The 17,030-nt window shown below is 35.3% G+C and overlaps 1 pseudogene; it reads right to left on the bottom strand.

Annotated features, from left to right (window-relative positions):
* Positions 1-15,967: 15,967 nt before the first annotated feature.
* On the bottom strand, positions 15,968-16,398 carry LOC114051771 (annotated as a pseudogene).
* Between the last annotated feature and the right edge of the window lie 632 nt (positions 16,399-17,030).

The raw sequence follows: 17,030 nt of genomic DNA, 5'->3' as shown, positions 1-17,030 counted from the left end.
AATGAGTTCTGCTCTCAGAAGCTGGAGTCTTTGGGTTTGCCAAACAGTAGATTACTATAGTCATTGGCCAATGTGTCTTGTGTACCACATCTATTCCACTAATTTACTCTATTTCTTAACTAGTATCAGGTAGTTTTGATGATTGCTCCTTAATAATACAATTTAAGATCTGGTACAGCTAAGTCATCTTCCCTTGCATTCCTTTATATTAATTCCCTTGATATTCTGGGCTTTGTTTTCCAGATGAGTTTTGTTACTTTTTTTTCTAGATCTATGAAATTATTACTTGGTAGGTTGATTGGTATGGCACTGAATAAGTAAATTAATTTAGATAGAAATGTCGTTGTTGTTATTTTAGCTCAACCTATCTACCCATGAGCAAATGATAATTTTTGAATTATTTACATCTGACTTTATTTGCATGAAAATGCTTTGTAATTGCATTCATATAGTTCTTGGGTTTGTCTTGGCAGGTAGACTCCCAAATATTTTATAATGTCTACAGCCATTTTAAATGGAATTTCTCTTTCTATATCTTGCTGTTGAGCTACATTAGTAATATATGGAAATGTCAAAGATTTATGTGTTTTTTTAATATCCTGCAACTTTGCTAAAGTTGTTTATTATTTCACATCTTTTATACATGATTTTCTAAGACTAAGTATATCATCATATCATCTGGAAAGAGTTATAGCTTGGTATCTTCTTTGCCTTTTATAATTCCTTCAATTTCTTTTTCTTCTCTAATTGTTACTGCTAACCTTTTTAGTACAATATTGAATATCAGTGGTGATAATAGACCTCCTTGTCTCACTCCCAATCTTATAGGAAATGCTTCTATCTTATTCACATTACATAGAAGACTTGCTGATGGTTTTAGATATGTGCTACTTATAATTTTAAGGAAGACTCCATTGATTCCTATGCTCTCTAGTGTTTTTTTTAATAAGAATTAGTGCCATACTCATTCAAAAGTTTTTCTGCATCTATTGAGATAATTGCGTTATTTCTGTCAAATTTTTTTTCTTATTGCTTTTGTTCATAAGGTCAATCTTGCTGATAGTTTTCCTAATATTGAACCAGCTCTGCATTCCTGGTATAAAGTCTACCTGGTTGTAGTGTATTATCTTCAAGATAAGTAGCTGTGATCTCTTTGCTAATACTTTATATAACATTTTAACATCTATTTTCATTCAGGAAACTGGTCTATACTATTCTTTCTCTGTTTCAGTTATTACCAGTTTAGATATCAGCACCATATGTGTATCATAAAAAAGAATTTGGCAGGACTCCTTATTCACCTATTTTGCCAAAGAGTTTTAGTATTGGAATTTATTTATCTTTAAGTGTTTAATGGAATTCACTTGTAAATCCATCTTGCCCAGGAGATTTTTTTCTTAGAGAGTTTGTTGATGACTTGTTCAATTTCTTTTTCTGAAATGGGTTTATGTAAGTACTTTATTTCTTCTTCTGTTAATCTGCACAATTTTCTTCCACATGACAGCTCCTAAAGGAGCTTATACATATAGTGAATGCAACACATTAAAAAAAAATAAAAGAGATGGGAAGGGGATAGTGGTGTGTTCAGGGTGGCAAGGCTATTGAAGAAATTTGGAGAGTAAAAAGTGAAGCTGGGAGTAAAAAGAGCAGACCTGGGGGACTTCATGAAATGGTTGTTTGGGCCTGACACTCACCAATCAGAAGAAAGGGCAGAAGCACCTCTAAGGTTAGAAGACTGTTTACTAGTAATGATAAGGCAGATTTGAGGATTTTTGGTTTTTTGTTTTGTATATAGTACTAAATATTTTACTCTAAAATGAGGTAGCCAAGTTGAAGAAAGTTCTGAATCAATGTCTCATGATGCTCATTAGGGTCTTTATTGTCAATGCATAGGGTCATATTAAACCTGGTATTTCATTTTTGTTGGGAAGTCCTGAAGTAAAACATCTTTAAATGATCACCTACTGAGCAACTTATGCTCTGTAAGAAAGTAGTTCTTAGTTCATCATAGGCCATGCGGCAAAGACCAGGCCTCAGCAAACCTGGACCAGGCCTCACAGAACTGAATCAAGGAGAGCTATGGCAGTTTGAAGATTTCTCAACCCACAAATGGCAAAGAAAACTTAGAAGGTCAGTAGGAAAGGTCTGCTAGACCTCGGTGAGAGAGGAGCTCTGTCAGGTCTCAGTCCTGGTTCAGCCCCAAGGCAGTGGCTGCTTCCAGAGCTCTAGGCCCACAGATGGTGGGGGGATCAAGCACCTGATTAGAGGGGGAATGCAAGGATCTCTTTGCTGGTGCTGAGGCAGGATTCTCTTGCTTTGTCTGTGCTTGGATTTGAGTCAGTCTTGAGTGGCAGTTCTGGGGCAAGGAGAAGCACTGGCTTGGTGTAGTTTGTGGTGGTGGAAGAGAGGGAATCGTTCTCAAAGTTCCAAGGTAGAAAAGAGTGCTTGTGGTCACTCATAGATCAGAGTAAAGACCAGGAAAGGAGTAAACACCTTGCTGTTCATCATACCACCTTGGAAAAAATGAAAAAATGTATAGGTTCCTAAAAGTATCTCTGAAAATATCTTCCCAAAACCCCTGAAGCTGGGGGTGGAGCCAGCATGGCAGAGTAAAATCAGTGACTTGCTTGAGCTCTCCCTAAACCCTCCAAATACCTATAAAAATGGCTTTAAACAAATTCTAGAGCAGCAGAACCCACCAAAAGACAGAGTGAAACAAATTTCCAGCCCAAGACATCCTGGAAGGTCAGCAGGAAAGGATTGCTACACTGGACTGGGAGAGGAGTGCAGTTCAGCATGGGCCATGCAGGCAAAGATCAGGCCTAAGTGAACCTGGAACAGGCCTCAGGGGAAAGAATCACAGGCAGCTGTGGCAGTTTCCAGACTTCTTAACCCACAAAGACCAAAGATAACTTAGAAGGACAGTAGGAAAGGTCTGTTGCACCATGGTGAGAGAGGAGCTTGGTCTGGCCCTAATCCTGGCACATCCCCAGTGCAATGGCTGCTTCAGGAACTCTCAATCCACAGATGATGGGGGAATCAAGTGGCTGATCAGAGGGTGATTGCAGGGATCTTTTTCCTGGCAGTGAGGCAGAATTCTCTTGCTTTGCCCATGCTTGGATCTGGGTCACAGTTCTGGGTGGTGGTCCTGGGGCAAGGAGGAGCATTGGCATGGTGGAGATCATGGCAACAGTGGAGAGGAAATCCTCCTCACAGTTCCAAGGCAGAAAAAAGTGCTTGTGGTCACTCATAGATCAGAGTATAGACCAGGAAAGGAGTAAACATCTTTGTCATACCACCTCTGAAGAACTGAAAAATTACAGGTCTCTAGAAGTATCTCTGAAAACAACTGCACAAAACCCCTGAAGCTTTGGACAGTGCATTTTCCACACTGGAAGCAGACCCCTACCTTAACAAAGAGTTTAACAGTCAAGCAATTGGTTGGGAACATGAGAAAACAGCACAAAAAGAAACCCTCAGACTATAGAATCTTACTTTGGTGAGAAAGAAGATCAAAACATACAACCAGAAGAAAACATAGTCAAAGCTCCTACATCCAAAGCCTCCAAGAAAAATTTGAATTAGTCCCAGGTCATGGAAGAACTCAAAATGGATTTTGAGAAGCAAGTAAGAGAAGTAGAGGAAAAACTGAGAAGAGAAATGAGAGTGATGCAAGAAAATAATGAAAAACAAGTCAACAGCTGGCTAAAGGAGACCCAAAAAAGGAAATGCTGAAGAAAATAACACCTTAAAAAAATAGACTAACCCAAATGGCAAAAGAAGTCCAAAAATCCAATGAGGAGAAGAATACCTTAAAAAGCACAATTGGTCAAATGAAAAAGGAAGTCCAAAAGCTGACTGAAGAAAATATTCCCTTAAAAATTAGAGTGGAGCAAATGGAGGCTAATGACTTTATGAGAAATTGAGACATCATCAAACAAAACCAAAAGAATGAAAAAATAGAATACAATGTGAAAAATGTCATCGGAAAAAACACCTGACCTAGAAAACAGATCCAGGAGAGATAATTTAAAAATTATTGGACTACCTGAAAGCCATGATCCAAAAAAGAGCCTAGATATTATCTTTCAAGAAACTATCAAGGAAAACTGCCCTGATGTTCTAGAACCAGAGGGTAAAATAGAAATTGAAAGAATCCACCAATCACTTCCTGAAAGAGATCCCCAAAGGAAAACTCCTAGGAATAGCATAGTTAAATTCCAGAGTTCTCAGGTCAAGGAGAAAATATTGCAAGCAGCCAGAAAGCAACAATTCAAGTACTGTGGAAACACAATCAGGGTAACACAAGATTTAGCAGCTTCTACTTTAAGGGATTAGAAGGATTGGAATTTGACATTCTGGAGGTCAGAGGAGCTAGAACAAAGGTCCAAGAATTACCTACTCAATAAAACTGAATGTAATCAATGGCAAGGAGAGAATTGACATTCAATGACATAGAGGAATTTAATGCATTCTTGATGAAATGATCAGAGCTGAATAGAAAATTTGAATTTCAAATGCAAGAATGAAGAGGAGCATGAAAAGGTAAACACAAAAGAGAAATCATAAGGGATTTATTAAGGTTGAACTGATTACATTCCTACATGGAAAGATGATATCTGTAAACTCATGAGACCTTTCTTAATATTAGGGTAGTTGGAGGGAATATATAAAGACAGAGGGCACAGAGTGAATTGAATATGAAGGGAACATATTTAAAAAACAAAAATAATGGGTGATAGAGGAATGCACTGGTAGAAGGAGAAAGGGAGAGGTAAAATGGGGTAAATTATCTCACATAAAAGAGGGGGAAAAAAGGTTTAACCATGGAGAGGAAGAGGGGGGAGATAAGAGGGAATGAATGAATCTTACTCTCATTGGATTTGGCTTAAGGAGGGAATAATATACACACTCAATTGGGTATGGAAATCTATCTAACCGTACAGGAAAATAGGGGGAAAGGGGATAAGAGAGGGGGGATGATAGAAGGGAGGACAAATTGGGTGAAGGGGTAATCAGAAGCAAAGTCTTTTGAGGAGGGACAGGGTCAAAGGAGAGAATAAAATAAATGGGGGGTGGGATAGGATGAAGGGAAATATTGTTAGTTTTTCACAACATGGCTATTATGTAAATGTTTTGCATGAGTACACATTTATAACCTATATCGAGTTGCTTACCTTCTCAATGAGGGTAGGTGGGCAGGGAGCAATGGAGAGAATTTCGAACCTGATGTTTTAAAAACAAACATTAAAAATTGTTTTTACATACAACTGGGAAATAAGGTATACAGACAATGAGGTACAGAAATCTATCCTGCCCTACTAGAAAATAGAAGGGGAAATGGATAAGAGAAGGAGGGTTGTGATAGAAGGAATGGCATATCAGGGGAATGGGTTTTCAGAATGCTTACCATCTTGAAGTGGGGGAAGGGTGGAGATGAGGAGAAAATTTGGAACTTCTTGTGGAAGTGAATGTTGAAAATTAAAAATAAATAAATTAATATTAAAAAAGAAGTAACTACTAATGAAAAAGAAAGTAGTTCTTAACCTAAGATCTATAAGTTTGTTCTTTTATTTTATAGCTATATTTTAATATAATTAGTTGTATGTACAATGTATATACATATATGCATATGCATACACACATAACATATACACACACCCATATATATTCTATGCATTTAAAAAACATTATTCTGAGGAGTCATAGGCTTCATTGAACAGGCAAAGAATTCCGTGACCTGGAAAACAAATAACATCCTGAAGAAAATTTCATGGAAACAACTGAGAGTTAAGAATCTTTCCCAGGGTTATACTGTCAGTAAGTTTCAGATACTTGAACTGAGGTTTTCCTGACTTTGAAAAGGCCAGCTCTCTACCTAGTACACAACAGGTGGGGAACCTGTAGCCTTGAGAACACATGTGGCCCTCTAGGTGCTCAAATGTGGCCCTTTGACTGATGGACTTTGTCAAAAATTCACACCCAACGATCTAGAAGGCCACATGTGGCCTAGAGGTTTCAGGTTCCCCACACCTGCACTACACAGTACTACCTTTTTAATGTTACTGAATTTAAGAGACCTATAAAATGGTTTTTGTTTCTGTTCCACCCTCTCCTTATCTGTCAGTGGCATAAAAGGGAGAGAGAGTTGGGAGACAACTGTATTATGCACCAAAAGGAACAAAATATGCTGTTTAGAGGGTTGTTAATTCATCAAATTCAACTACATAAACAATTGCTGTTTATTTTTTAGCTGCTGTTATAGAAAATTAGGAGGCAGAAGTATTCTATGGAGAAAAAGAGCCTCAAAATTAAATTGACAAATAGTTTTGTATTCTGTGACTTTAATGAAAAATTTGATTGTAGATTCTGAGCCCCAGTGCAGTGAAACAGGCAAACACTAACACCAGGATCCCACACATGCCACAGCAAAGCCAGGAGAACTGGGAGATTCCATCTCTGACTGCCTTGTGCTTCAGCATAGCCTTGGGCAAACAGGCAGCCACCAGCAGCCAGTCTGGCACATGCTTCAGTGTGGACCCAGGGAAATGTAGAAATATGTTACTGGAATAACAGGGCCTCAGGGCAACATCACACAGCACCAGGTAAACAGTCAGGGTCTATAGCTCCTGGCACAAGAAGAAGCTTGAGCCAGTGCCCCTTCCACCCCAGAGCAGGACTCAAATTTAAAAGAAAGGAAAAAGGCCAAAAAAGATGAGCAACAACCAAAAAGAAAAAGAAAAACAAAATAATAATCTGACCATAGAAAGTTATTTCGGTGACAGGAGATCAAGATGAAAACTCAAAAGAGGATGACAATGTCAAAACACCTATAGACAAAATGCCAAAGAAAATTGGAAGTGGTTTCAAGGCCAGAAAGAACTCATGGAAGAGCTCAAAAAGGAGCTCAAAAATGATATTAGAGAGGTAGAAGGGAAACTGGGAAAATAAATGTGAGTGATGAAAGAGAATCATGGAAAAAAATAGTCAAAAACCTGGACAAAGGAAACAACTTCTTACAAAGTAGAATTGGCCAAATGGAAAATGAAGTTCAAAATCTAAAGAAAACAACTCATTAAATGTAAGACTTGAAACCAAGATGGCAGAGAGAAGGGAGGAAGTTGCCTAAGCTATCCCCAGTTTCCCTTTGAAACATTACATCAATCCTCTAAACAAATTCTGAAGTTTTAGAACCTACAAAAAGATGGAGTGAAACAATTTTCTAGCTTAATATGACTTAAAAGGACTTCAGGAAGGGCCTGTTTCACTTAGGTAAAAGGGGAGCTCAGCCTAGCACAGGCAGTGTCTGGGAAAGCCAGGAGGAAGCTCTTAGCCACAACAGAGATTAGCAACTGAGGACCCTCTTTTCTGGCTCAGCCAGTGGCTCAGGAAGACAACTCTGAGGCCTCTAGCCCCAGTTCAGAAAGCAAATTGCCAGCCCCAGAAACCAGGCAATAACAAGTGAGATGAGGCCAGGCCACCCCAGTGCAGTGAAAAAGCAGCCAGCACTTAAGGCCCAGGTGCACAAAGCCAGTGATCATGACCCTGGTCCCAAGCACAAAAAAACTTGGGTCATTTTCCCCTGTTCCCCAGGAACAAAGCTCAACATTACAAGCCATGAGAAAGGCAAAATATGAGCAAGAAGCAAAAAATAAAGAATCTTGACCATAGAGAGTTTCTATGGTAAAAGTAAAGACCAAAAAACAAACTCAGAAAAGGACAACAATGCCAGAATGCCTACATGTGAAACTTCAAAGAGGAATATGAATTGGTCTCAAGCCCAAAAATCCTTCTTGGGAGGGTTCAAAAAGGATTTTAAAAGTGAAATAAGAGAGGTAGGGGGAAAATAGGGAAAAAAATGAGAGGTATGCAAGAGTGAGTCAACAGCTTAGGAAAAGAAGGACAAAAATTGACTGAAGAAATCAATTCTTTAATAAATACAATTAGCCAAAGGGGGAAAAAATCCACTGAAGAAAACAACACCTTAAAAATGGAATTGGTCAAATGGAAAGCAAGTTACAAAAGCTAACTGAAGAAAACAATTTCTTGAGAATTAGAATTGGCCAAATGGAAGCCAATGACTTTGAGAGATATCAAAAATCAGTCAAACAAAATAAAAAAAAATTAGAAAATAGTAGAAAATGTAAAATACCTCATTGGAAAAACAACTTACCTGGAAAATAGATTCAGGAGAGAACATTTAAGAATTATTGGACTGTCTGAAAACCATGAAAAATAAAAAGCTTGGACAGCATCTTTCAAGGAGTTATCAAGGAAAACTGCCCTGACATCCAAGAACCAGAGGGCAAAATAGTTATTGAAAGAATCCACTGATAACCTCCTTAAAGAGATCCCAAAATTTGCATTTCATCTAAGGAATATTGTAGCCAAATTCTAGAATTATCAGGTCAAGGAGGAAATACTGCAGGGAGCCATAAAAAAATCACATATCAAGGCACCACAGTCAGGATTACACAGGAGTTAGCAGCTTCTGCCTTAAAATATCAGGGTTGGGAATATAATATTTTAGAAGGTAAAACAGTTTGGATTAGAGCCAAGAGCCAACTACCGAGCAAAATAGGACATTAACATTCAAAGTAAAACATGGACATTGAATTACATAGGGGATTTTAAGTTATTTCTGATGAAAAGAACAGAGCTGAACAAAAAGTTTGATCTTCAAATACATGTGCAAAAAGGTAAACTAGAAAGAAAAAAAGACATTTTATTAAAAAAAAAAAGCTTAAAATGTTTATATCACCATACTGGGAGGCAATATTTGTAACTCTTGAGAACTGTATCTTTATTAAGGAAGTTAGAAGGAGTATACATAGACAGACAGTTTGGCTCTAATTTTGAAGTGGTGATATAAGAAAAAATAAAGGGTGAAAGAAAAACAATTGTATTAGGAGAAGAAGAGGAGGCAAAATAGAATACACTACATCACATGAAGAAGTGCAAATGACAGACTGAAGTAGATGGAAAGAGGAGAAGGAGTGAGCATTGTTTGAACCTTACTCTTATCAGATTTGGCTCTTGGAGAGAATAACATATACAGTCAGTTGGGTATAGAAATTTATCTTGCCCTGTAGGGAAGTAGCAGGAGAAAGGGAGAAGAAAAAGGAGGGGTAGGAGATGGGGCAGAAGGTAGGGAAGAAGTAGTAAGGAAAAGAGAAAAGAAAAGGGAGGAGGCTGATAGAATGGAGGACAGATTGAGGGAGGTGGTGGTCAGAAACAAAATACTAGTGAGGATGGACAGGGTGAAAGGAGAGAGAAAAGTATAAACAGGGAGAATATATGATGGAATATATGATGGAAAATACATGGTTGTTAACCATTGCTATGAATGTGAATGGGATGAACTCTGCCATAAAAGAGAGGCTGATAGCAGAGTAGATTAAAAAAAAACTATTCCTGCAATATGTTGTTCACAAGAAACACAATTGAAGCAGAGATACACACATAGTAAAAGTAAAAGGCTGAAGCAAAATATATTTTGCTTTCACTGAAGTAATGAAGTAAATGAAGTTGATGAAATAAAAAAAAAAGCCATCCTGATCTCAGACAAAGCAAAATCAAAAAATAGATCTAATTAAAAAAGATTAGGAATCTACATTTTGCTAAAAGGTAACCATAAAGAAGGAAGTAATAGTAATACTAAACACATATGCACATATGCATATGGTATAGAATCCAAAATCTTAGTGGAGAAGTTAAGTGAGTTAAAGAAAGATATAGATAGCAAAAGTATACTAGTGGAGGACCTCCCCTCCCCTTCTAAGAACTAGATAAATCTAACCACAAAATAAACAAGAAATAAGGAGGTGGATAGAATTTTAGAAAAGTTAGATATGGTAGATGACTGGAGAAAATTGAATGGAGATACAAAGGATTATGCCTTTTTCTCAGTGGTACATGGGACGTACACAAAAATGACCGTGTATTTTGGCATAAAATCTTCACAATCCAAAGCAGAAAGGCAAACATATTAAATGCATTCTTTTCAGATAATGATGCCATAAAAATTACATATAATGAAAGGAAATGGAACAATAGATTCAATTTTAATTAGAAAATAAATACTCTAATAACAAAAAAAAATAAGTGGGTCAAACAAGAAATCAGAGAAATAATAATTTCATCAAAGAGAGCAAGTATAATAAGACAACATACCAAAATTTGTGGAATTCAGCTAAAGAAGTTCTTAGAGGAAATTTTACATCTCTAAATGCCTACATAAATAATTTAGAGGAAGAAGAGATCAGTGAATTGGGCATGCAGCTGAAAAAGCAAGAAAAGGCCAAGATGAAGATCTACAATCAAATATCAAATTAGAAATTCTGAAAATAAAGGAGAAATCCACAGAATTGAAAGTAAGAGAAGTATTACATTAATAAATAAAACTAAGACCACATTTTATGAGAAAACCAATGAAATAGTTAAACTTTTGATTAATTTGATTTAAAAAAGAAAGAATAAAACCAAATTACCAATATCAAAAATGGAAAGGGTGACTATCCCACCAATGAAAAGGAAATTAGAACAATAATTAAGAGCTATTTTGCCTAACTGTATTCCAACATTTCTGACAACCTAAGTAAAATGGATGAATATTTACAAAAATATAAATTTCCTAGATCAAAGGAAGAGGAAATAAAATACTTAAGTAACTCCATTTCAGAAAATAAAAGTGAAAAAGCAATCAATGAACTTCCTAAGAAAAAATGTCCAGGGACAGGTGGATTTATAAATGAATTTTACCAAATGCTGAAAAAACACTTAATTCCTTTACTATAAAACAATTTGGAAAAATAGGCATAATAGGAGTCCCACCAAATGTTTTAATGATACAAATATGGTGCTGATATCTAAACCAAGAAGCTTCAAAACAGAAAAGAAATTTATAGACCAAATTCCCTAATGAATAATTATGCAAAATAAATAAAATATTAGCAAAGAGATTATAGCAACTTATCATGAGCATAATACACTATAAGCAGGTAAGATTTATATAAGGAATACAGGGGTGGTTCCGTGTTTGGAAAACCATAAGCGTCATTGATCATATCATCAAAAAAACTAATAGAAATCATACATTTATTAAAAACAATAGAGAATGTAGGAATCAATGGAGTTTTCCTTAAAATGATAAGTAGCATCTAAATAAAACCATCAGTGAGCATTATATGTAATGGAGATAAGCTAGAAGCTTTACCAGTAAGATAGTGGGTGGAGTAAGGATGCCAAATATCACCACTGCTATTTAATTTTATAGTAGAAATGTAACCTTTAGCAATAAAAGAAGAAAAAGAAATTGAAGGAATTAGAATAGACAATTGGAGAACAAAACAATCCCTCTTTGCAGATGCATACTTAGAGAATCCTAGAGAATGAACTCAAAAAATAATTGAAATAATTAACAACTTTAGCAAAGTTGCAGGATATAAAATAAACCCACATAAATCACTGACATTTCTACATACTACCAACAAAGTCCAACAGCATGAGATAAAGAGAGAAATTCCATTAAAAGTTACTGTAGACATTATAAAATATTTAGGAGTCTACCTTGCTGAAACAAACCCAGAAACTATATGAACACAATTACAAACACTTGTCACACAAATGAAGTCAGATTTAAATAATGGAAAAATACCAATTTCTCCTGGGTAGGCTGAGGTAATATAACAAAAATTACAATTCTTCCTAAATTAATTTACTTATTCAGTGCCATGCCAACAAAACTACCAAAAATTATCTTATAGAATCAGAAAAAAAATGACAAAATACATCTGGAAAAACAAAAGGTCAAGAATATGAAGGGAATTAATGAAAAAAAAATGCAAAGGAAGCTGGCCTAGCCATATCAAATCCAAATCCATATTATAAAGTGACAATCGTCAAAACTATTTGGTACAGGGTAAGAAATAGAGTGGTGGATTAGTGGAATGGGTTAGGTAGCCAATGACTGTAGTAAACTACTGTTTGATAAACCCAAAGACTCCAGCTTCTGGGATAAAAATTCAATATTTAACAAAAACTGCTCGGAAATCTGAAAAATAATTTGGCAGAAATTAGGCATAGACCATCATCTTACACCTTACACCAAGATAAAGTCAAAATGGGTACAAGATTTAGATATAAAACTGATACTATAAACAGACTAGGAGAGCAAGAAATAATTTACCTGTCAGATTTATGGAGAATAGAAAAATTTATGACAAAACAAGAGATAGAAAACATTATAAAATGCAAAATGGATGATTTTGATTACATTAAATTGAAAGTTTTTGCACAAACAAAGCCAATGTAACCAAGATTAGAAGGGAAACAGAAAACTGGGAAACAATTTTTATAGCCAGTGTAGGTGATGAACATCACTTGAACCTTACTGTCATCAATATTGGGACAGAGAGGGAATAATATACACAATGAGTTGGATATAGAAATCTATTTTAACTGACAGAAAAGTAAGAGGGGAGGAGATTAAGTAAAAGCACAGGGTACTGACAGAAGAGAGGGCAGAAAGGAGGAGGTGCTCAACACTGTTGAGGGGGAAAAGGGTGAATGGAGAGAGACGGCAAATGAAAAATAGGATGGAGCAAAATACAATGTTAGTAATCATAACTGTGAATGTTATTGGGATGAACTCTCCCATAAAACTGAACCAGATAGCAGAGTACATCAAACACCAGAAACCTACAATATGTTGTTTACAAGAAATACACTCGAAGCAGAGATACACACAGAGAGTACAGTCAAGAAGATGGAACAGGATCTATTACACTTTAGATGAAATCAAAAAGAAAAAGAAGTGGTAGCAATCTTGATCTCATACAAAGCAAAAGCAAAAAATGACCTAATTAAAAGAGATTAGAAGGGAAACTACATCTTGCTAATAAGTACTGTAGGCAATGAGGTAACATATATGCACCAAGTTGTATAGCAGCCAAATTTTTAAAGGAGAAGTTAAGCAAGTTATGAGTTCATGACCAAACAAGAGATAGAGAGCATTAAAAAATGTAAAATAGGTCATTTTGATTCTATTAAATTAAATTAAAAAGCTTTTGCACAGTTAAAACCAATGCAATCAAGATTAGAAGCAAAGCAGAAAGCTGGGAAATATTTTTTTTTACTGTCAGTGTCTCTGATAAATATATGTATTTAGGAATCAATGGAGTTTTCCTTAAAATGATAAGTAGTATCCAAATAAAACCATCAGTGAGCATTATATGTAATGGAGATAAGCTAGAAGCTTTATCAGGAAGATAGTGGGTATATCAAATATATGTATAGAACACTGAGTCAAATTTATAAGAATTATTTGATTAGAGGAATGCAAATTAAAACAACTCTGGGGTAATACGACACATCTATCACATTGACTGATATGACAAAAAAGGGAAATGATAAATTTTGGAGAGGATGTGGGAAATTTTGGACACTAATTGACTTTGGATGGAGTTGTGAAGTGATCCAACCATGCTCGAGAGCAAATTTTAAACTATGCCCAAAGCTCAAACTGTGAATACACTTGGTCCAGCAATACCACTAGTGCATCCCAAAGTGATCACAAAAAAGGGAAAATGACCTACATGTGCAAAAATATTTATGACAGCCCTTTTTGTGGTGCACAATTTTGGAAATTATGAGGATGTCTGTCACTTGGAGAATGAATGAACAAGCTGTGTTTTATGAATGTAATGGAATACTATTGTGCAATAAGAAATGATGAAGATGCTGATTGCAGAAAAAAATCTGAACAGACTTGTACAAACTGATGCAAAGTGAAGTGAGCCAAACAAGGAAAACTTTGTACACAGCGTCTACATTGTGTGATGATCAACTATAAATTACTCAGCTCTTCTTAGCAACACAATGATCAAAGACAAATACAAAGGACTCATGAAGGAAAGTGCTATCCATATCCAGATAAAGATGTGATGGACTCTGAATGCAGATTGAAGCACACTTTTTTCACTTACTTAATTCTTTTTGCTTTGTTTTGTTTTTTCCTTTTGATCTGTTCCTTCTCTCACAATTGTGACTAATATGGAAATATGCTACGTGACAGCACATGTAGAAATTGTATCAAATTACCCACCTTTTTGTAAAAGTGGAAGGAAGTGAGGGAGAAAAGTTTGGAACTCAAAATCTCATAAAAGGAATGTCAAAAATTGTCTTGATATGTAATTGGGAAAAAATAAAATACTATTAAAAACATAGCTCAGGATTAAGAAACAAGAGCAGTATATACTGTATAGAGGCCTAATGTTTATGTCAAGTATATTTTCTTTAACATGAGAGTTGGTAAACACTAATATAGTGAGCACTGAATGACAGTCTTAAAATTTAATTGATTCTACTTCAACAATAGGAAGTGCAGATTCTGTTGTGGAAGTAATTTCTGAATTAGTTATCTATGGGGATCCAAACCATTATCACATTAGTAGAAAGAATAAAAAAGACAAAATAGGTTATACATTTGAGATAGTTGACATTTCACTTATTTAAATATGTTCCTAATGACTTTTAATGGGGAAATTCATGAAAGAACAGATATTGAAATGTATGCTTTCATATTTTCCTAATGAAGTTTAATCTAGATCAATCAATTACCACAAGAGACTAGAAACTGCCTTAGTCAGCAAATATTTTATCTCATTGCCAAGCAGATAGAAACGGCAGACAAGAACAATACCAGTTTACAATTTAAACATGTTTCTAAAAATTATGTACAAATAATAAAATAATGTGAAGCAATGAAAAAATGAGTTTATAGAAGTTTGATAAAATAGTCTATTAAATTAGATTATAAAAGTATAATTTAAGCTCATAAGTTGAAGGATGAGAAAGAGAAGAAAATTGGCAAAGATCTATAAAGCTTCTACAGAACAATTTCTAATAAATAACAATGGAATTTCCTCATATGAATGCTTTTAAATGTGCTACATGTGTAATTAAAAATTATTCTAAAAAAATAAAGATGGAAGAGCAATGGAACAGAATAAGTCAATATTGGAAGAAAAAGAAATCAAAGATATTGATCACTGGCATCAAAATGAAGATTGGATTCAAGATGATTGAAAAAAAATCATGGACTTCATTATTTCTGAGAATATTGTCATTTAAAAGTATCAATAAAATATCAGTCCATATATCTACTTTCTTACTATTGTATGAAAAGAATTTACATTATATTGAGGATATCCTCAAAAAAGCATTTGAAGAGGTTAGTTATCAATACATATATATGTGACATTTATTTATGCTGAACATATAAAACAGACACTTGATTTATAAGAACAATGAATCTTTAAAAACTCCAACAAAGTGATTTTGATACATGTTCTACAATTAGACAATTCTTGGTAGATGCAACATAAATGTGAATTTATTTAATACTTTGATTATTAATTAATTAATTTTGATATTAATTACTAATTAAGTATATAAGTATATAAAACAAATGTAAAATGCAAGGAAAAATGCAAGAGATAAAGAAAGACTAATAATAAGATGATGCCATGGAGCAAGATGGACAGCTCATAAAATTGTCCTATTGATACCAACACTGAAGACAGACAATGAACATGGTTCAGAATTGATTAGGAGAGAGAAAGCTGTATGGCCTTTGGAAAATTAACCAATGCTTTTAATGGTTGCTAGTTTCTCACTGAAACAATCAATTCCCAGGTTTCTCCTAAGCTTTCTTTTGGAATCATTAAAAAAAATTAGTCAACAAATATTGTCATTAGTTGTATAAATTAACATATACTAAGCACAAGGGATCTTATATTCTCTACCTGATTTTTTACATCATTTTTTCCCTTGGAGATGCTGGTGATGATCTTCACCTTTGGAGACAATAGTTATGGAAGTTACAATAATTCCTAAATATATATGATATTGCTATTGTTTTAACTTTTTCTTTTTTTTTCAAATCAGACCAAGGTTTTTATTTTATTCATTTCTTACATTTAAAGTATTCTTCGATGACATCTTTAGTCTGAGATTCCTTGCCATAGTCCTTAACAACAGCTCAGCTGCAGCCAATCACTTTATGGGGCTTTCCCTCTCTGTCAATTTTACAGAGGCCTACCCATTCACCCAGCTTCTTGTTGATCAAGTTGATTTGGTGCTCAGCACACAGGGCCTCAACCAACTTTACATACATAGGTTCATCACAGTTGGAAGCAAGAACACAAAGATGGGCTTAGCGTTTGTCCAAGGCTTTGGCAGCTTCACGAATTCCACGAGCTAGGCCATCGTGGATGAGTGGGGTCTTCAGCACTTCTTGTTGAGCAGTGTTAATGTCCATTACACCTCCAGCAGCAATGCCTTCCTCGGCCATGGCAGCGGTTCATGGGTGAAGCTAAATTTTGAAAACACCCAGGAGCCTCCTCTTTCCGCTCGACTCAGCAGCGACAGGGAAAGAGTGTTTTAACTTTTTCAAATATCCTTTACAGTTTTCCTTCCCACCTCAAATCTGCTATTCAGAATAGGCAAAACAGTTATTATTATAAGTATTTTACATATGAGGAAACTGAGAAATAAAACCTTTATAACAACCACCATTTCCAAAAAAATGTGCCCATGACACTTGTAAGTTAATCTTCAATTTAAATGTATTTCCCATCACTTTTCCTAACATCAAACAATAAATCAAGTCCTGATTTCTAAGATTTGCTGATTTCTGAGGTGTTCACATTGAAAATGTAGCAATTGGTTTTTGAGAGCCCTTTCCAGCTGGCTCCACCACACACCTGAGTAGAATTATGCTGCTACTCCTGAGAATAGTCAGTGAGAGTCAATAAAATTTTAAGTGTTTACTATGCGCAAGGCCCTGTGTTAAGTGATGTGTATACAAAGAAAGTGACAAAAGGCTCTGCCTTCAAGGAGTTCACAGTCTAATGGAGGAAGAAAAAACATAAAAAGAAGATGAAAGCAGAAGTGGGAAAGGGTGCTCTGCATGGAGCATAAGGAAGTCCTGTAGCTGAGGCAGGTAATGATCTGAGGAAATGTAAGTT

Source organism: Vombatus ursinus, unplaced genomic scaffold (assembly GCF_900497805.2).
Source record: "Vombatus ursinus unplaced genomic scaffold, bare-nosed wombat genome assembly UNPS02014805.1, whole genome shotgun sequence".
Taxonomy (NCBI): Eukaryota; Metazoa; Chordata; class Mammalia; order Diprotodontia; family Vombatidae; genus Vombatus; species Vombatus ursinus.
This window is presented reverse-complemented; position numbering and strand designations above follow the sequence as displayed.